Below are 21,067 nucleotides of genomic sequence, written 5' to 3'. Positions count from 1 at the left end.
TCCTAATAAGATTGTGTAATGGTTGGAAAAGTTGCTTCTTGTAAAACAACTGCAATATTATATCATTTTTATATCCCTCAATTTGGCAAATACTCATGTTTTTCACTTTTCCTTCTGGGACAAGTTGTCCATATGACCTGAAAAACGTTGGTCTTTCTTAATGACTCAAGTTGAAAGCAAACAGTAGTGGCCTGTGCCAAATATTGATCTGATCCTGGAAAAGGCCGGCGGCTGTGGGCTGCTCCGAGTGGAAGCATGGTTCAAACCGCCCTTTGATCAGGCTTCATCACTTCCTGTCTTATTGGAGAGTCAAAAATCAGAGAGCTGTCTTCTGTGGGGAGAGTTGAACTGTGTTGCTCTGCTTCTTTTCCATGTGCCTTGTCCTGAATTCTTCCCTATGTACTTGCTCCTCCAGCAGTTCCCAGACAACAAATGCGTTGCTTATTCCAACGTTTTTGCACAAGTGGAGAAAAATGCATTACTGAAGTGAGTTTCTCTGACAGATGCTATACAGGGTGCTTCACCCACAGATATGACCTTTATTAGGTATCCTTTCTTTTGAGCAATGCCCACTGTGGTGGAGAGCAGACTCAGTGGAGCGGGATTGCTGGACAAGTCACCACAAAGACATGGCCTCAAAGACTCTCTGTGGAGAGTGCTTCTCACTCATAAACTTGAGAGAGTTTTCTTCTGTCTAGTGCTGGCAATAGAGAGCCAGGCATCTTTCTCCCACCTTTCTCCCTCTGGTTTTGCCCAAAATGAACGACTATGGCTTCTCCATCACCTGCACTGCTGCCATAGTATTTTCAACTTGTCTCGAGAGGCAAGTCCAATGCAGTGCTGTTGCAGATCTTCAGGTCCAGTCCAAAATGTGGAATGGCACTGGTATTTCTCGAGACACCTTATGATGTGACCATGTGACCTGCATCAGTTTTCCCATTTTGCCCAGGGAGACCCACTGTGAGCAGGATTGATGCCTGGTCCCCAAGCCAAACTCCCCTCCCCTGCCTATTTGACCTGCCCAACAGGGCCTGGGAGACCCCAAACCAAGCACCTCGTGGTGCCACTGGGACTCATCACCTCTTCTGTGTTTTGGCTGAGCAGCCCTATGTGCGTGTAGCTCGTGAGTGATGGGTGTGGTCATGCAGGCGCAGCCTCGGTGGCTCTGCCTCGCGCTCCTTGCTGCCATCCATCCATGCCATGACCACAGGCTGGGAGCAGCACCAGTACAGAATCACTGTTCTTAATTACAGCTATTTTAGTGGAGACTACATCTTCCATGGGAGAAATTATCAGGATTTGAGAAATGCCAGACAGAATCAACTGGAAAAGCAGTTTTTTTTCTTTTTGTTGGCATTCCCACACCATGATTTTAATGTTTAAGAAGTTTTTTCCCTTCACTCACACAAAAGGACAGTTGATGCAAAAAAAGCACAGCTTTAGCCTAAAACGGTCCGTTCTGGATTTGCATAGGACTGTTATTTTTAAGAGAAGCTGGCTTACCTCCAAACTCATACACCAGAGGCTGAATGAGCTAAATTTAAATACCAAAGTATTTCAAATGGATATTTTACATTAACAGCAATCTCATTTATTTTAGTTAAGTGTTTTTCACATAGTTTTTCAAAGTTAAGCTAAACCCACTGTATAAGAATAAGTGTTTCATTAATTTTTATAAGAGTTATAAGAAGCATATGTTTTAAAGCTTCCTTTTGTAACATAGCAAAGTATACTGTAGACATATTTATTTACATAATGGCTGCATTAGAAGAAATTTTCATATGGAAAAATGCAGCAATACCAAGTAATAGTTACCACACAGTTTAAAAAAATAAATTAATGATATTGGGTGACAAGAAGCAGAAATAATTTAAAAATAAAATGACAGGATGTGATTTTTTTAAAATACTCAGAGTGAGCATATTCCCAGTCCTATCACAAAGCCAATGGAAGCACAGCATTCTACAGGAAACTTTCATGAGGAATTGCAAAAAAAATGTTGTGAAAGCTTTTAAATATTTCACTGAGAAAACCAGATCTTCATCTTAAAAAGGTGAGAAGTGTTGGGTTTAGCCTTATTAATCTAGTCTATTTGCTGTTCTTTTATGTTCACTTTTGGTTCAGGTTGCTTTTTTTTAAATGTAGTATGCACTGTGTATATAACATATGTAAATCAAATGCTTTACTACAGCATTTGATACAGCAATAAATGAAAAGCACACAAATGTAAATGTTTTTACAATAGCAAAACAAGAATTGACACAAAATACTCAAACCTCTTCTGATGAGAAAATTTGTGATGTATCTCAGGTGGTGGGGGAAAAAAAATCATTTTCCTGTAAGAAAAAAAACCTGCCAGCAGCTTATCAGCTGAAAGTTACCACAAAAATTATTGAAAAGGGTTACAGCCAATAAACTACACCAGCACATCATCTTACTAGAGTCAAGTCAGCAGCTACTGTAACCTCCCTTTGTTTAAAGAAAGGTTTGAAAGGAGCCTCAAAATGTAATTTGTTTTTATAGGCTTTCAGGTCTTAATAACTGTAAGCTTGACCTTAACAGGAATTTGAATTACCAGCTAAAATAATTTATAGGAGATGCACTAAAGAGGTTTTATATTTATAAAAGACATATGTTTTCTTCTCTACCTTGACTGAAGAGCTGTTGTTTTTGTAGGCATGTGTACTTACATTTTGTGGGTAGCTTCATAATCTAAGGTTTTCAGCAACAGGGCAGGTTTTTACATCAGGTATCTATTTTGAGGAAAGCACAAGTGTTTCATTTTTTTTTCTGAATACTGGAAGAATATCACCAAGATTTTGCTTTCAAAAAGCCTCTAGGATTGGAACTATTGTGTCCAAGACCAATTGGTCCTAGTACAGAACCTGAACCTGTTGTGAGCCATTAAGCTGCAACTAAACCCCAGATAATCTAGTGAGTATATCAAGAAAGCAGCAAAATCAACATTGCCCCACTGTTCCAGGGATTTGTTTCGACGCTGAGTAACAACTCTCTTGACTTCTCTCTGCAGAAAGTTGTGTAATGTGCTGCTCAGTGAAGGCATGCATTCCTGGAAGAGTGGAGGTCCTGAGAATGTCAAAAGCTCTTGAAAACAGGTCCAGTTTCCACTTTGCCAGACGCTATGGTAAAGACTGCTCTGAGAGCTAATTTTGGATAATGAGCAATCAGCAGGGGCAGAACATCCTGTAAGTATCTACAGCTGAACACTCTTAAACAAGATTGGGATCACCCAGAGCTTTTCTCCTGGGTGTTAATATGGTGATTAAAGTTTACAAGAGGCCCATGGTTTTATTTTGGTCTTGTCACATCCAATGGCATCTAGGCAGGAAATCTGCTTTAATGCATCAATATTTTTGGTCACCTATGTGCAGAATGCCTGACATGCTTGTCAGAATAACTGCTATATAAACTCAGTCATGATTGCTGCATAAATGCTCTTAGGCAAAGGTGTGTCAGGATACTCAAAAATATTATTTGGATAAATGTACTTTTACTGGAATATCTGCTTTAGTCTGCCAGGGTGTCTTGAAGTACAAATTTCACGTTGTATGTAAAATAGGCACACTCACAGATGCTTGTTAGTGCAAAACAACAGCTTGTAACGCACAAATGTGTGCTCTGTCACTGTGAGAAGTACCTCCTCTGAGCTGGCAATGTCTGCTGACAGGACTGTGTACTAGCAGATCCTGTCATCTATTGTTATGTATGCTTTTCTCAACAAAATTCAACATGAAACATCCTACTTGCATTTTTTTTTTTGTAAATTTCTTTGTCAGTGTGCAGGGATGAACTGCCAACTTTTGGAAGGTGACCTACTCAATAAAATATGTAGAATTGTTTCTTCCACTTTCTGTTTCTGTTCTTTCTGACCTTTGTATTTAAAAGACTGTCTTGAACAGATAGGATCCTAAGTGAGTCTTATCAAGGTCAGAGCTTGTTGCTTTGCCACAGATTTGAATACAAAACTTTGTAGATATCTGATTCCCAAACATCTTTGGAAGCCATATTTACCACCAATAATTGCCAGTAATTGTGGTCAAATTTTCCTTTCTTTGTTTCATTTTCGTTTTTAGATGGATTCATCCAATTTGGTTAAATCAGAGGTTGATTTAATTTAATTTAATCTACATTTAAATGGGATCTGGGAACAATTTTCTTTGTTTTGTTTTGGGTAATGGTTTTTGACTATTGAGTACAAAGCTGAGAACAACTTAAGTTTCATGAGGAAGAATTTTAATTTTTCTCTCTTAAAAATGCTTCAAACTTATTTTTGAAGAAAATAGTCTCTTTTTGTTTTCTTTTTCCATTTCTTTTTCAGTAAGAAGAAAATGAAATCTCATGTCAATGGTATTTTTTATCTCAGAGTGTTTATTAGAATGGTCACTGTCACCAGAAGGGATGCAGGCATGCAGAGCAGTTGCCCCAGCTGCAGGGCTAGGATGTGCTTAGGGAAAGTTTTCTCTGGTTGGGTCCCTGTTCCACTGTGTACGAAGCACCTGGATTTTTTGGGAGCTGGCACTCACCTACATGTGGGATAGTTTTATTTTGTACCTCTCTCATGTGCACTATAACTCTTTCATGTGGAGTGGAAAGCAACTGTAGAAACTACTGAAACACAATCTCCTACATCGACCCACAATGCGGCGGTTTGAATTTAAATCCTTTAAATGTGCTCAAGAAACTTGATGAGTATCTACGAGCACTTTCTGTAAGACCCCTCTTAGACCCGAGGGGATAAAGTTCTTGCCCACATTGCCTGGCTCTAGGTGGTTGGGGGATGGCCAGCCCTGACTCATTTGTTCACCTGTAGGTGTGTATGTGTTCTTTGATATGTTCCCAGGGCACCACATCTGGGTTTCATTTGCTGCTTGCTTGGCCTGGGTCTCCTGTACTTTCATGTAATATCTGCCAGCCTTGTGCCAGTGTTCCCAGGTGTCATGGGACATGTCAGTTGATTGCCTATACAGGGGCAATTGAGTTGGGCCACTCTGTCTCCTGAGTTTTGAAGATGACTGTCTTTAAATGTTGATGATTAGGGCTTAATTACCTCTTTTTCTTTCTCGTCCTACTTTATCTTGAGCAATGCAACAAAAAAATAGTTGTCAAAGTTATTTTCACTAGCATGTATACACGCATAATATAAGCAAAGGAATGAAGCTACATCTTTGTGGAGAGGTTTCTGTGGGCAGAATTGCAAATTAATAAGAAAACAGCAAACTGGAAAGCATTTGTTATGCCATTTGTCCCAATTTGATTTAGAGTTGTAAATATGTAGGTTTTCTATATTAACTGCTGAAATTTTTTGTGTAAACATAGATGGGTGTGGGGGAAAAAACACAATCAAGATAGTCATCTTGATAAACAGTTTCAACAGATGTTCTAGAAGAACTGCTGAGACAGGTTTCACGCTCAGATCTGGGCTGAATCACCAAGATGTGAATATGTTCACCTGGATGTGTGATACACTTGGATGTGCTGTTAATATCAGAGAGAACAGAAACCAAGGGAGAAGAAGGTTATTTGTTTATCACAGAAAAAGAAGCAAACATTTATGGGACGTCAGGGCAAATGCTGAACTGACTTGATGATATGGTAGTAAGATTTCAGGGCAGAGATGGAGTTCCTCCAATTTTGTGCCTGCAGTGACAACCCTCATCTTGATTCTCAGGTGGTCACAGTTTTAAAGGCTATGTCCACTTTAAGTATATTGCAGAATGAGATTTTTATCTGTATTTGTTCTTTTGCTGCTCTACACTGAAGATCAAACCATCATAAGAGTCTGGTTTTCAGAATGGAGTTACTTTTGATAAAATTCTGGTATCCGTAGCAGGATCTTTTCCACTGTGCTCAGTGTGGAGAAGGTCAACTCTCCCTGTGGTACCTCTCTCTACATTCTCCTCAGTGATGGATCAGTTTGAGGGTTGACTCATAAATACCTGGCATGGAGGAACGAAGAAGACAGAGACAGGCTCTTTCCAGTGCTACCCAGTGACAGGACCAGAGGCAATGGGCATCCATTGAAACACAGGAGGCTTTGTCTAAGCATCAGGAAACACTTTTTCACAGTGAGGGTGACCAAGCACTGGCATGAATTGACCAGGGAGATGGTAGAGTCTCCATCCTTGGAGATATTCAAAACCCACCCAGACAGAATCCTAGACAGCTTGCTCAAGGTGACGCTGCTTCAGCTGAAGGGGCAGACCTGAGTGATTCTGATTTTGAAAGAGCTCTATTACCACAGATTCTGGATATATTTGTCTCAAAAGTTCAGGAACATCCAGAAATCTCCAGCAATTATTGAAAAAGAAGGTTCATTGTACGTTTTAAACATGAGAGTGTTTTGTGACATAAAAAGCTTTGCTGTGAAGCACTCATTTAGCCCTTTACTATGCACACAGTTGTGGTCGGCAACTCTGAACCATGAAGAATGGTCATATGTTTCTGGGTCCTTGTACAATAGCTGCAAACACCGATAGTTATTAATGGTCTAGAATGGCATATAGTAAAAACATGAAAAGTGAACCCAGAGGGAAGTCAACCATTAACTTCAGAAGCAAAAAAGCTTTTGAAGTCGGAAACTTGCTAGCTGTGGAAGCTTCATCAACTCCTTATTATTTACAGTTTGCTCTCCAAATGTAATGCTGGTAAAAGGACAGAACAGCTGGAAAGGGAGTGATTTTCTTGCCAGGTCCATGGACCTCTGATTACAAACACATGACCACATCACATACAAAAGTGACAGGGTTAGCAAGCGTGTTATGCTGAAGGTATATTGTCAGTTGTACAGTTCTGTGGGGGGAAAACACTTGCAAATATCTAGCACTACAGCAGAATTTAAAAAGTCAGTCTTTGCAGCTTGTTTTGCACAGAAGGAAATAGCACATCACATCCTTCCTTGGCTTTCATAAATGTTTCTAATAGTGCAAATTAAATTAGATGATGTATGGGAGTCTGTGTGCATATGCACACAGTGTGTGTGTAGACAAATAGAGGTATACATGCACACACCTGCACGTATTTCTATGGAACCAGTACATGCAGAAGGCTAGTCATGCTCTCTCAACAGTGTACAGGGCTTAGCCCAAACTGTCCTGCCTGTACTAAAGAAATAGTTTAGAATATATCAAAGGAATAAAGAAAATAGACAAGCTGCCCATTAAGTGAAATCTCAGCAACTGTGGCAGGATTCATGCACTTCATTGCTAGGTAAGCTGCATTGCTTTTCAGAATGTTCAAAGTTAATATTCATTACCTAGTCATAATTTTTTAACATATAAAATCAAACCCCATATGATTTGGACTACATGGTTTTCCTGCATATCTTTCAAAACCAAGCAAATAATAACAACAAAACAATAATTTGCTGTGTGGCACAGTAAGAAATACTGTGTTAGTGGTTTGTGCTGCATCAAGGTGTGCAGTGAGGTACACAGTGTCTGCTGTCCAGTTCTCACACTGCCATACCAGCAAAAACCACACAGAAGTGTGTGGTTATAAAGACTGCACTGCAATATTTTTGCAACTGCTCTGCTGGACAGAATGATATGTATTTCTCAGTAATTTTATATGTCTCAAAGAATAACAGGCACTACAGATTTGCACACACTCCATTAATTATAAATTTTGGATTTTGAAGGCAGATAGGTTACTGCTTGATTTTCACTCCAAATATTTTGCCATTCAGATACACTTCTCTTAAACATCATTATGTCATTTTCACTTTTGTGTTACAGATTGATATTTGTGAGTTCAGCTTTACTGGAGTTAGAGTTGGTGTTGAATTATAGCCTAAAACTAAACTGGAATCAGCTATGCCCAAAGTTATTTCCAATGCATAACACAGTTAATAAAGCTATTTTAATGAATTGGGTGCTTAATTAAACAGTCATTTTAACAGCAGCATGAAGTTCCTTTTTAGGTGCAGTTTGGTCAAAGAACAAATGGCATCAGAGAAATTGCCTCTTCAGAGCATAAATAAATGTAGCAAAATCACAGGCCAATGGGAAAGAAAAAAGCTATCAAGAGTCTGTGAAATCAGATATGGAAAATCCTACTTTTATCTCCTCCCATTATTAGTCACTGTTCTCCATCTTTCTACCTTCCCTGCACATTCAGCAAGTGCCAGATCAACATTAGCTGAAGGATTTTTCCACTTACATCTATTCTAGCCGACAGGGATGACGACAGCCCGTTATCTGTTGCCGCAGCTCCAAGGAGCCTCAGTCAGGGATCCTGCGGCGCTTGGGTTGATACGAAATGTAGAGACAGTCTCTTGGTCTGCCTCAGAGCAGCTGCAGCCTAAATACATGTCACGTATCTCACTCCCCAGGCAGCTGCAGAAAATGGATCGTGCCAGTGCTCACCCACCATCGGCACCAAGTAATGCCCTCGGCAGTGGGGTACAACAGGGTGCAATGGGACACCTGCCCCAACAGACACTGATATCTCAGTCCTAAAGCAGTGCTGGTGATACTCTGCTGTTGGTACTACCTTTTAGCTAATATTTGAGTTGAACTACCAAATAAGTTAGAAGGCTGATTTTAGCATCAGATGGACCTGAGAAGAATCAAGGAAAAATTACCCATCCCATCTGTTACATCTAATACTGCATATTGCTAATGGATACTTGTATTTCCTTACTGGTATCCATTTTGGTATTTCAAGGAAAATAACCATCACCATAAGCTTTGCTGGTATTTTGAGGTTTTTCTGAGTTCTAGTGGTGCTTTCTGAGTTGCTCTCATGTTTGACTTCATGGTTTATATTGCCACATCCTCAAAAAATGTATACAATAAGCAAACACCCTCCCCTTGGAAGCCATTTATTTTCCTTCCATATGCACATCCCCACGCTTACTTATATTTAATGTAAATAGAGTAGGTTAGGAGATAGACGTGAGGGAGAATGTTGTGTTTTAAAGTCATTGGAGACAGAAAAGTTATGCTCCCTCTCTTTAGTAATAACAAAACAGTGCTTATAACTCTTATCGAGCAGTCTGTGCAACGTCTACATCCTTTCACTAATTTCAACAAACTGTCCCAAGGAGTGGGAAGATTAGCTGTAGGGTTGTTTATTCTTGGTGGAGTTATGGACATGTTCTCCATAAGAGAGAGAGAGAGGAGGAAAATAAAATCTTGTTTGTAGCTATCTGATCTGTCCTGAGTTCTTTCAGTGGGAGAGAATAATGTCAAGGGATTTAGGGTGCAAGCAGATCCAGTGCTCTTCCTGATGGCATATTCATATTTGGGGTCTTCACAGTCCTTCATTTCCTGCAGCCAGAAAAATGGCAGGACGAGGAATGTTATGGCAAAAGAACAACCCCTGCTCCAAACATCCCACAAAAGCCCACAGTGTCCTGTATTAAGTGTGCGACAATTAGTGCCTGTAGTTAATGCATGGACATTAATTACAAAATCTGTATTAACAGAAGAAATCCTCTGGTACTATCCTTTTTTTTTTTTTTTTTTTTTTTTTTAGGCTCAAAAATTTACCATTTCCTGTCATTCATAAATACTGATTTATACTTTAGAGCCTAGATGCCCTTTGTGGGGTTTTCACTATGGGAGGAATAAAGGATATTGTATGTAAGCATTAGGAGTTAGTAGTTGATTTCTGTGTCTTTTGTTTGATATCTGAACTGAGAAACCAGAATGGAAAAAATTTCAGGATTACCTTTATCTTAAATTAATGGGAGAAAATGTTCTTTGTAGGTTCTAATTTTCTCTGTGTCTCTCTCTGCTTTTATGTGTGTGTGGGCATGTGCACACATGCACAGATACAGGTTCTTTGAGCGATCTTTACATGATTTTGGGGGGCATTCTTTTATAATTGAAAGAGAGACTTTGAAACAAAATTGTATTTTGAATTGAAACAGTTTAAAATAATTTTTGCAAAATACATAATTCAGAAAATGTTTAGATATTTGGATCCTTTTTTTCCCTGATCTTATTTGCTAAATTCCACAGGGTTTTATATATAATTTTGGTCCATGTATGATTGCAAGTAATTCCATTAGTGTGAAAACTTTGCTAAGACCCACCATAGTTAAGCATGATAAGGATGATAGGGAATTAACAGCTGTCTTTTCCATCCATAGACTAGGTAGTGAAGGTTAACTGAATTCAGCTTTCAGGTCACAGGGGAGATCACATGACAAAAAGACATCGTAGACTGTACTGAGGGGGCAATGTTGAGAGGCAATCTCAAATTAGAAGCCACTAACAAAAATAAGACAATGGCTCTTTGCTGCTAAACCTGCTTGCATAGATTTTCCCCTACGCACATCTTAGTTTTCCAGTTCTGCATTAGGTGTGCTACTGAGTAAACAAAACTCAGTGCAAACATAACTACAGCTCTGCCAACTCAGTTATGCCTGATTTTTGCCAATGAGCCTAACCCCATGGAAATTCCACCTCTGCATGTGCACTTGTACAAGTGAGAGTAACTTTGGTATTCGTGTCTGGAATTCATAGCAGAAACCTCTGCATTTCTTAGTATTTTCCCTCTCTGGATTTTGCCAGCAAAGAGCAGTAGGCTAGAGGCCACTGAGATAGGCACCACAGGGGATCCCATGACTAACAGATCTCACCAGGAATGAGGGCCCGAGGCAGGAGCTTCAGAAAGGTTAGGAGTTATTTTAATTTGTTTTTTTTCTTGTATTGCTGAGGGAGTTTGTCTCAGCCGTGTTTATCTGGTGTGGAAGAGGAAGCTTGCAGGCAGCATGATGCATGGGCGGCGAGTGCCGGCATGAGGTCATGGCGAAAGGGAACAGAGCCCGGCTGTGTCGCATGAGCTGGGGAGGGAGCTGCTGTGGCGTGGGACGGCCACTTTATCAATTAGGTAATGTCTGGGGGAGATTGGGGGGAATTTCATTACATTGTGTTGGGCCGTGCCGCTGATGTGTTACCAAACATCTGCAAGGGACCTTGCAGTTTCTTGGGCAGCATGGGCTCAAGCCGAATCCTGCTGAGCTGAATCAGCCATGACTGAGAAGAGAGAAGGGGTGGGGAAGGGGAAGAGTGATAACTTACCTCCAAAACAAACTTCAGGAGGGCTTTGCCTTTGATGGACTTCCCACTGAGGTCTGGGGGAGATGCTGATCTGTGCATTGTGTGATGGAGATGGTGGGATGAAATGTTCATGTGTGCTCAGCTGTCCCAGCCTGTTGCACATTGCCTTGTTGAGCAGCTATCTTAGTAAAGCCTTTTTAAAGTCTTGGGGATTCTTTCCCCACTTTTACCTTTAAGAAAGACCAAAAAGCCGAGAGATGTGTGAGAAACAACATGGAAACAGTGGTGCCAACCTTCTTTTTTAAAATGAAAAGCTAGGGATTTGAAAGCAAACTTACTGCTAAGGGCCAGCTCAACATTTTGATGTCTCAGAGCCACCATAAATAAATGACTGTTTCTCCCAGTACTCCCATCAGGAAGGTCTGTAAGCAGTCCTCCACTCACTCACAAAACGTGCATCTCTCAGGGATGCTGCAGTCACAATGAGCTGCCCTGCTGACAGAAAGTGTCAGGTGTCCACTCACTGAAGAGTGTGCCCTGTTGATATTTCTGGCTTTGAAATCACAGCTGATTTTTCTAACCCAGCTTCATGGGAAACAGCAGAGGAGCAGAGTTTACCCCCCTGGTTCCCAATCCTGGTGAGCACTGTTAAACAGTGCTAAACAATGCCTCGCAAATATGTGCAAAGCAATGTGCTGCCGCCCAAGAAGCTAGAAAATTGCTTAAGTTACATATTTTTTTTTTCTGCCAGCACAAAGAGGACACATTTTCCCTCCTCCTGAGTGCCAGTGGGCACTCAGGCAACACCTGGGAGCTTTAAAGGGGCTGGTCCTGTGCCTCTGAAATTCAGCATAAATCAGGATTAGTGCTGGGGAGCTGCGCCAGCAGGGAACTGACACGAGAGGGAAATCAGGCCCCATGGAGCAGGCTCCCCAAGTGACATGTTTATTCCTGCCAAGCTCCCATCTTTTATCCCCTAAACAGAGCAGCCTGGTAAGCCCCTCTAAGTCTCTGGTATGCTAAACTGATATGGGAGCCCTGCTCTCACTCTGCTGGAAGGCAATGTGGAAAGGGACAAGGACTACATGTGTTGGCATTGCCAGCCAAGGCTTTCACTGCCCATGCAAGCACCCAGAGGTGCCCTGCTATGGGGTCAGCTTTTTTTCAGACCCCAGATGCTATCTGCAACCTGCTGATGGAGATGGAAGGAAGGAGGGAAGGGCAATGGAAAACTGCTGATCAGGGGAAATGTGGCCCTCCTTGTCTTCCCTCCTCCCCTTCTCGCCTGGGAGCAATTGATTTAGGAGCTTTTCTTCAGTAAAAATTTCATCACGAAAGAGCTTTCTTCAGAGAGCAGCTGAGAAATTGTCTCTCCCCCCTCTCTCTTATTTATGTACATATATGTGTATGTTTCTGTTTAGGAAGAAGCCCCTTTCCTGACCTAGGTAGCAGGAACTCAGACTAAGGGGTTTATTTGCTATCCTTCCCTGGAAAACAATATGCAATTTTCAGGCATAAGGTGTCACGGAAAATTACTAAAGCACCACTGCTGATATCTGAAAATTTCTCATGACAGATTATAAGGAATAATAACCTTGACCTTTCCTCTGAGCCTGGAAGGAGTGCTTAGGAGACAGCAAGTAGGATTCCTAATGTTTTCAGAATTAGAATTTCAATAAAAATCAAGTAAATTCACAGGATAACAGCTACCCTTAAAATCCATGGCATTACTGAGATAAGTTTTGCTTTGCCGCTGAATTCAAGCTCATCTTTCTAGACTTTAAATACAGGATATAAGAGCTGTGTCCTGATTCTTGCTCTTGCAAGTGGACACATGGGCAGAGCCATTCTGAAGAGCACAGATGTTCCACCAAGATATTGAGGGACTCTACATCATCTCCCATGGAGTGTTTCATGTGGTCAAGGCCTCAATACTCTGTGTTGCACCATGATACTTAAAATGTATTTCTGAAAATTCCTTAGGAAAAAGTGACTTCTCATTGAAAAAAAACCTATAAGTGAGTCCAGGTCTACAGAATGTGAAGACATTAGAACTTCAATAATTAGGCAGGTCTTGCCACACATAGAAAACTATCCACTGGGTCACTTCTGGAGACTTTCAACATTCAATATGGTAATAATGAGATACAGATACCCCACCCTGCACTAGACATAGTAGAGCTTACAGGAGTTTTCATTAGAAAAATTCCCATATAGAACATTTACTGGTTTTTCTCTTCATCCCCACAGTAAAATGAAGAAAATTTAGACTGTGGTATGATCTTCCTTCCCTTACTTTCTTGTGGATTTCCACAATTAGTCTAGGAGAGAAGAGTAAAAAAGCATGAAAATTATTTTTCCCCATTTCATTTTATTTGTTGTTCTTTTTTTTTTTTCCCTTAAAAGAAGTCTGAGGGTATTAATTCTGATTCCCCGAAGAGAAAAACTTTTAATTGTTCAAAGAAAATGTTAAACTGGAAATGCTAGTTTCTTTGTTGAAACATTATGTGAGAATTTTATGTAATTATGTGCTTTTCTAGATTAAAAATAATGATAAAAGTAAAGACCTGCAGAAAGGCAAGAGTGTCTTTAATTAATACCATGGAACAAACATCTTTCAAAATACCAAGTAATTTCAGAGCTTTTGGAAGATGAACAGTTTAACTGAACAAAGAATGTTTCCTGAAAGAATTAATTGTCACTTAAAGCCAGATTTGTAAGGAAAGCATGCTACTGAGAATGGCTTAACTCCAAGATTTGTGTACAAAATACAGACAAAAAATGCACCACTTGGTCAGTAACTGCTGTTTTAAGAATAAACAGCAGCACCTAGTTTATACAAATCATTCTGCCTTTGTAGATGATCATGTAAATGCATTCTACTTTTTATGAGAGTTTAAAGGAAGATGAGATTTAAATATCTAACCTGTAGGTTTCCTAGAAATTAACTAACAGCTCTTTACTAATGCCTGGATCTTAATACCAGAAGATATCTGGAACTATTGCAGAGCACCCCCAAATAACAGTCAGGGATTTCCAAAAGCTTGGAGTCCTCCTTTCCCTTGTGTAGCACAGAAATAGTGACAGTGGCTGTAGTGACACCTCTGCACCGCCCTTTGGTTGTAGCCTGCTAGGGTGAGCACAGGCAGGTTTGGAGTGCACTTAGTCACTAGTTACTTACTGTGTATTTATTTGAAATGATATCCTCTTGTAAACTTTCCTGGCAGTAAATTCATTATTTGAACTAATTGAGGAGATTAAACATGGAAGGACCATGATACAGCAGTTCACTAATGAAGAATCATGTTAGGGGAAGAGTCTGATCTTCTTTCATGACGAAGTATCAACTCTGTGGGATATCAGCTCCCCAAAAAGAAACCAAAAGGGACTGCAGGGCTGCTCACCCAGCCAGATATTGACTGAGACCCCAGGGACCAGTAGGACCAAAAAGACAGATGTTAGAGGGAAGTAATAGCATTTGGGAAAGGCAGTCAGGAGATATCTCAGAAGAGATGGATGATGGTCGAAAAGTCTGCCTGAAAACCATCCAGTAGTAAATACATATATCTCTGGCTGCATGGGCAGGGAAAGGAATTTGTCAAGGTGAAAACTACTGATATTTTTTAAATTGTTCTCTTTTTATCAAATTAAAAATCAGTATAAATATGTGGATTCAAATAATACATTCAAAACCTAGAAATTAATGGGGGTTTCTAAAGTTAGAAAGAGAAATCATAAAGCAGAGCAATTTGGGGATTTGTAAATTTTTTCAAGAAATGGGCCAAGAATCCCTGTGCTTCACAATAAATTTGGTTCTGTTTTAAACTTTCTTCTCTAAAAACTTTATCAACAGACCAAACCAGTGATATTTTCCTTGTCTCTGTCCTCATGGAACCTAGGTTTCCTGAAGAACATCTTTCACTTGCAATAGTCCCACTGCAAACTCTTATATTTGGTCGTTCCTTGAAGACTACAGGAACCATGTGGAATTCAGAAATACTGCTCACAATGATGAAGCAGACTCACAGAAAGTTTTCCAGAACCTGGATCACAATTAGCTGTGCTCTGGGCTTAAGAACAGTTAATACACACATCTCAGAATAAATATTTCTTCATCTTATTGCACAACACAATAATTCAATAAGCAGTTTGCATACACAGAAAGAAAGAAAGAAAGTGGTACAGAAGCAGTTGATAAACAATTACAAGGGAAGAGCTTAAATGATCCCAAAGACTATCCCATCATTATTTTCTTGACATGAATGCTTCTTCTCCCAACCTGGTGCTGCTTATTAGGAAGCAAATAGAGATTCCTCTGTGTCTGAGGACAACTGTGGGCAAGAATATACCAAAATGCCATGCCAAACCTGTGTCCCACATGACCCAGGAGAAGGAATATCTTCAGCAGGTATTTGCATCAACAGCCATCACCTGTAGGATACCTCCCATCCAAAGAGATGGGGAAGGCCTCCCCTGCACAGGTGCTGGCCCAGAAGAAAGCAAGACTATACGAAGCTTATGATGAGCAGCCTTTGTCTTTGCCTTTGCTGAGAACAATTTTTGTTATTCTGTGGAGCTGGATAGCGAGGGGTCTGACATTTGCTGTGCACAAGGAATGGGTGTGGTGGGTTCATTTGCCCCTTTTGGGTATGAGCACCATGAGTGACAGCAGTATGTTTGTTTGCTGGGCTCCTGCTTGCCCAGGACACTGTGGTATATTGTGTACATGCCTGGTGTGTGTTACCCTCCTGTGCTGTTACCATAGCTGAATGGAAATGGTAACAACAGTGTGTTATTGTCCTTGACCCAAACTTGGTGCAAGTGCTAATGGCCACCTAAAGGGTAGAAAAGTAATAAATGGTCCTTGAAATGTCACTTGCCTGCTACCCTCAGAGATGGGAAGCTCTCTTGCCTACAGCCCTTTAGTTAGTGTGCTATTGAATATTCAGGTTAAGTTGGGCCTTTGTCAAACTTACTTCAGTCAAATTAAATCTCCTTAATTTAAGTTATATTTTATACAATGGAGGCCTGAAACTTCTGCTTGCAATCTGTGCGAAGAGTTGCTGGTGGTAGGTAGGAGAACTGTCAAGTTAGGGGTTTTGATTTTTTTTTAACCCTTAAATAAAGCTAAATTTCAAGAAGATGTTAATATATTTCCCTTTTTTCCAGAATTTCATGAAGTCCTTTGCCTTCCTGGCTATATCTGCCCCACACCTTGAAATGCTTTTGCCTATTGGCTTGTGTGTGTGCGTGCACATATGCCTGCTGCAAATTTTTGTGTGTGCATATTTATATCTTGGTGGCTGTGTTGCCAAGGAGCTCTGAAAGAAAGCAGAGCTGAGATAACTTCTAATCCACCTTTCTGTGATAATGTGGCGCAAGTGAAAAAAGCCAGGGGTCTTTCTCTTCTCTAGGTTTGGTAGACTGGGGCCTTTAACAGGCACTTGGGACTTGGCTCTTTCTGTCTCAGGGTTAGTGCTTGGCAGGGGAGAAAGCAAATATCTGGGCAAATGGAAACTGTAGGTCTTTGCTCAAGGAAGACTTAGAAGCAGAATGAATGTTTCCGATTGGGCCTGGGCAGATGGCAACTGTCCTGTTATCTGTGCCTTCTATCAGAGTGCTCTGTTTAGTTTTCCTTGTCCCTTTTGGAAAAGGGGTCACAGAGTTGGAGGTGTTTGAGTCCTGCCTGGGATGCTGTTGCTTTCCTGGTTAAGAGGGATGGGCATGAAATTATTGTACTATTCCTCAGTAGTTTTTTAGATGTGGAAGTCCCTGTCCTTGTTTCCTGTTGCCCTGGAGGGTCTCTGGACTGTTCGCAGAGGCAGTAGGAATCCAAAACAGGCAATGACCTCCTTGTGTCCTTTCTTTCAGCACAGAATTTTGTTGCTTTTGCTCAAAGCAGAGCCCAGCTTTCCCTATGTGGCAGAATGTCCAGGCTGTTGAACCATCCTATCGTTTTGTCATGATTCTTTCTGCTTCTCAGAAACTCTTCTTTCGAGTTGAGGCAGCTGTGCTCCAACTGCAATGCCTGGTGTTTATCCAATACCCTGCTAAAACCAGGTTTATTTTTGGAGTAGGCATTGTCTGAAGAAAGTGTTTTTCGTAGCAGAATTCCTGACTTGGCTTCTGTCTTTGTTACTTTTGCATAATATAATATGCTTCTTGGTAGCATGGACTTGCAGAGCTGTTTTGCTGATATTACCCTTGTACAGCAAATAGAAAGAGACAGTTTGACAGAGAATCTTTAGGGAATAATTAATTTTTCATTTTGACAAGGGTTTCAATTAAGTGTGATACTCTTCTTCATCTTCTGGATATTATGAATAATGGGCCAAATGTTCCCATGGTGTAACTGCATTAATGACCTCAAATAAGATGTAAACATATGCACCGTCATTTGAAGTTTTGTCATCCATAGGCTTTTTAGGATATTCAGTGCTTTTGCCTTTTCCATCTTCCTTCGTTGTCTAGCTTGGCTTTTCAGAGTCTTATTACACTATAAAGATAGATCTAGAATATGGAATGCACACTTGGCATCTAACTTGTAGTGTTGCTGATAGGATGATATCTTCTGTAATTTAATGCTTTTGAATGGATGGATGCCAATAAAAAGGCAAGGCATCCGTACTGGTCACTTTATTCTCAATAAAAATGTAACGCAAATAGCAAGCACAGGTGACAGTTTTGTTGTACAAGCTTAGATTAAAAGACATCAGCGACCAATTCTGCCACTTTGTGACATTAGGGTATTTCATTTTGCAGCCTTTCCTTTCCGCTACTATGACATTTGGGTTGTAATTTCCTACCCATGTAACATTTGCAACGTATTGAGAATAGTAAAATGGGATCATGGTTCTTGCAATAGCTAAGCTCAAGATGTAACTCATAAGAGGTTAGAGTTCTGTTTTTGCTATTAGACTGCAAAGGGCATCCTCTGTGTTGACTCCAGGCTCCAGAAGGCCGGTGTGTCTTTCTTTTCATCTCCTGTTCTGAAATTGCTCTTCCCAGATGCTGCTCTTCCTGCATGATGTGTCCTCATCTGCTTTTGTATCTTCTTTCCTACGTGCTTTCCTCATTCATCCAAGCTTCATCTTCTCATCTCCTTCCTCTTCTCTGCTTATTCACCCCTTTGCAGCTTTGTCAGGCTGCTCTCATTCTTCTCTGCCAGAACATTATCAAGGGAAGCAGAGGGCACAACACAGGCGGCTGCTGTCAGTTCTCTGTCTGGCTCCACGGAGACCCCAGATAGACAGGAGAAAAGAATAATTGCAACAAGCATTTCACTTGGCCCTTTAGCCCTGGGATGTTCTGTGGAGACAGCCTAATCCAGTTGAATGCAAGAACTGAGGGAGGTTAGAGTAAGGGACCATCAGGGATCTTTGCAGACAAGCTAATATGTTCCAGCTGAATGTTTGTGAGCATTAATTTATTTTTGCAGAGGCTTTGAATATGGGCAGAGGCAGAAAGCACATTCTTGATGAGATGACAAGCTACTTCCCAAATGCTAAACTTCCACTCTCGAGCACAGGAGACCACAGAGCTCTGCACATGGCAGAGAGATACCCCTTCACCAACTCTCCATCACCAAATTATGGTTAGGGGAAGCCTTACCTGAGGCAAGTGCACTGAAATATTTAAGGATGGCAAGTGAGTCAAGATTGCTAGCAAAGTTAGATTCCTGCTAAAAGGCAGCCTGTGTGCAACTCCTGATATTGCTATGGGAGAATAGGAGGAGATTTATTACCATTTTTGTTTTAATTCTTTCTGCTTCTTTGTGGTTTAGACAATAGCCCTTTCTCTATCATATACACTCCTTGGTTCTGCTGCTTTTTCCTTTTGAAGCACCTTTGAGATATCCCAAAACCAGTCCCACGTTTCACACCTTTGACACTAAGGAAATGATGCAACTGTTTTGTGCCCCTTCACAAGACTATGGTGCTGCTTGCCTGAGCAACGTTGGGTTCCCTTTCTCCTGTGACTGATGCCCAGCTCTTGGCACACCAGCAGCTCCTGCCTGGTTATCTCTGAGACCGTGCCTGTCCTGCTGCTCTCAGCTGGTGGTGGCAACTTGATTCCTACCTTGCTGGTACTTCAGACTCTCAAGTCTGATACCCAAAATTGTCTCTTCATGATGTTCTGCCAGTTGATGTGCTCTTAAGTTGAGAATGAATTTTTGTGGTGGATATTACAGGGTGATGAGAAAAGATGGTGTTATGTGTCACTTGAGCTGAGTTTTTTGCTAACTTTTATGTTGTCTTGGAGGTGCAATGAGGGGCTGGCAGAAGATCATCTTTGCTCTTCAGAAGCCCCTCTCTGATAAAATGTATCCTTCTGAGGGATTCCCATGGATAGCTAAAGTCATGGTCTTTGTAGGGCTGTGAAACATATTGGTGTCACTCTACTGTTCAAATGAAGGATACCGTGATACTGCAGGGTCAGATCTGGAATCATGGTTCTCCCTTAGCACCTGTCTCCAAATATGCTTGCTTTGCTCATGGTTTATGGGATTCTAGACCACAAAAGCTTTCTAGATGGAAATCCCAAGTGTATGAATATCTCTTGTGTTTTGTTATGGGCCTTTTGTACTGGTGTTTTTGATTGGTGTCTAAGCCTGTTCTGTACCTGTTCTTCAGAGAATGTTTTTTCTTTAAATAATTTTCCTCAGGATCTGACTTAAGTGAGTAAAAATAAATGTGTACAGAGTCAGTAGGTGTGGTGAGAGGAAGAGCAGAGCCTGCAGAATTGCCATAGCTCCACTGGCTTCCTTCAGGCTCATGTTCTGGTGAAACAAAAATTAATGATTAACTGAGTGGGCAAGGTGTTCAAACCTTAGGAAAACCATAGTTTTGGACTGTCATAACTGTATTATGGAGTGAATCAAGCAAAACTTGCATGCTTGAGAAGCGGGCTTTAATATGAAGTGATACATGCCTTTACCAGAGTGATTATCAAATCCATTCAAGAAGACGAAATGCTCAGATGTGGAAGAATGAAAAATATAGTGTCTATGTGGCTACAGAAAATGTTTTTGTTGCAGCTGAGTAATTGTAATAGAGTATCATAAAGTAAAAAACAGAGAAAGTATTACATACTTTAGACCCAGATGGGAGAGCAGTGCAATATTTATTAGAGGCTTGACACTGGATCTGTTTAGAGAAAAAGGAAAAGCTCTCCTTGGAATTTGACATCTGCCTGGTAGCTGCATCCATTCCTGCTTTAACAGCCCACACAGAGTGACACTCTGCAAACACAGCATTGTCACCTGAACAATTCACTCAACAGCTCGCTATGCTGTCAATCACAGCAGACTCATTTCTCGTTTAAAAAAATTTTTTTTATACCCCCTCATTTTTTTTTTCCTTTGTCTCCAAGTCTTTGTTGATGTTGACAGCTCATCCTTTGGCCATCATTCATCCTGGCTACTGCAAACTTTGGAGAAAATAAAAACCCTGCTCCCCTAATCAGATTAGAGGGCCTGCAAATTGAATTCAGCCCCTCTCAGTGTCCCCTCAGCTGGCTGTCATTAGGAGCAAAGGCTGGCCCTTGGCAGAGGTCCAAACACCAGCTAACTGAATTTGAGATGCTGGAGTCTTGACAGGCCAACGAAGGTAATTGAAGAGCTGTGGGGATCTTGTAAAATTTCAGGCAGTAGGGATTACACTGGGGGGATCTTTGGGACCCATCAGTAAAGAGGGACAGAGTACTGAAAAGCAGCTCTCCTCATTGTTAGGACTGACACAGATGAATAGAGGAAAAATATTGAAATGCAAAAATGAGGTTTTCGACTTACTGACTTCTTTGCCCCCCTTTTCTGCCTCTGTCTTGACTGAATGCCCAAATCCAAGCATCATTGATTGGTTGTAGCTCAGAAATGTCCGGAGGCCTTAGCTGTTCTGTAAACATGCTGAATTAGTAAATGCTGTGTTTGAATAACATTAGTTCTTTAAATATTAAGACCAGAAAAGCAAGACTACAAACTCATGCTTAGATTTATTTGCTTAAGTATCTTATCCTGGAGCCTATTAAGTCTTTGCTAC

The sequence above is a fragment of the Onychostruthus taczanowskii genome, unplaced genomic scaffold (assembly GCF_017590055.1).
Source record: "Onychostruthus taczanowskii isolate IOZ18803 unplaced genomic scaffold, ASM1759005v1 scaffold28, whole genome shotgun sequence".
Taxonomy (NCBI): domain Eukaryota; kingdom Metazoa; phylum Chordata; class Aves; order Passeriformes; family Passeridae; genus Onychostruthus; species Onychostruthus taczanowskii.
The sequence above is the reverse complement of the archived record's forward strand: the minus strand, read 5'-3'. Positions refer to the sequence as shown.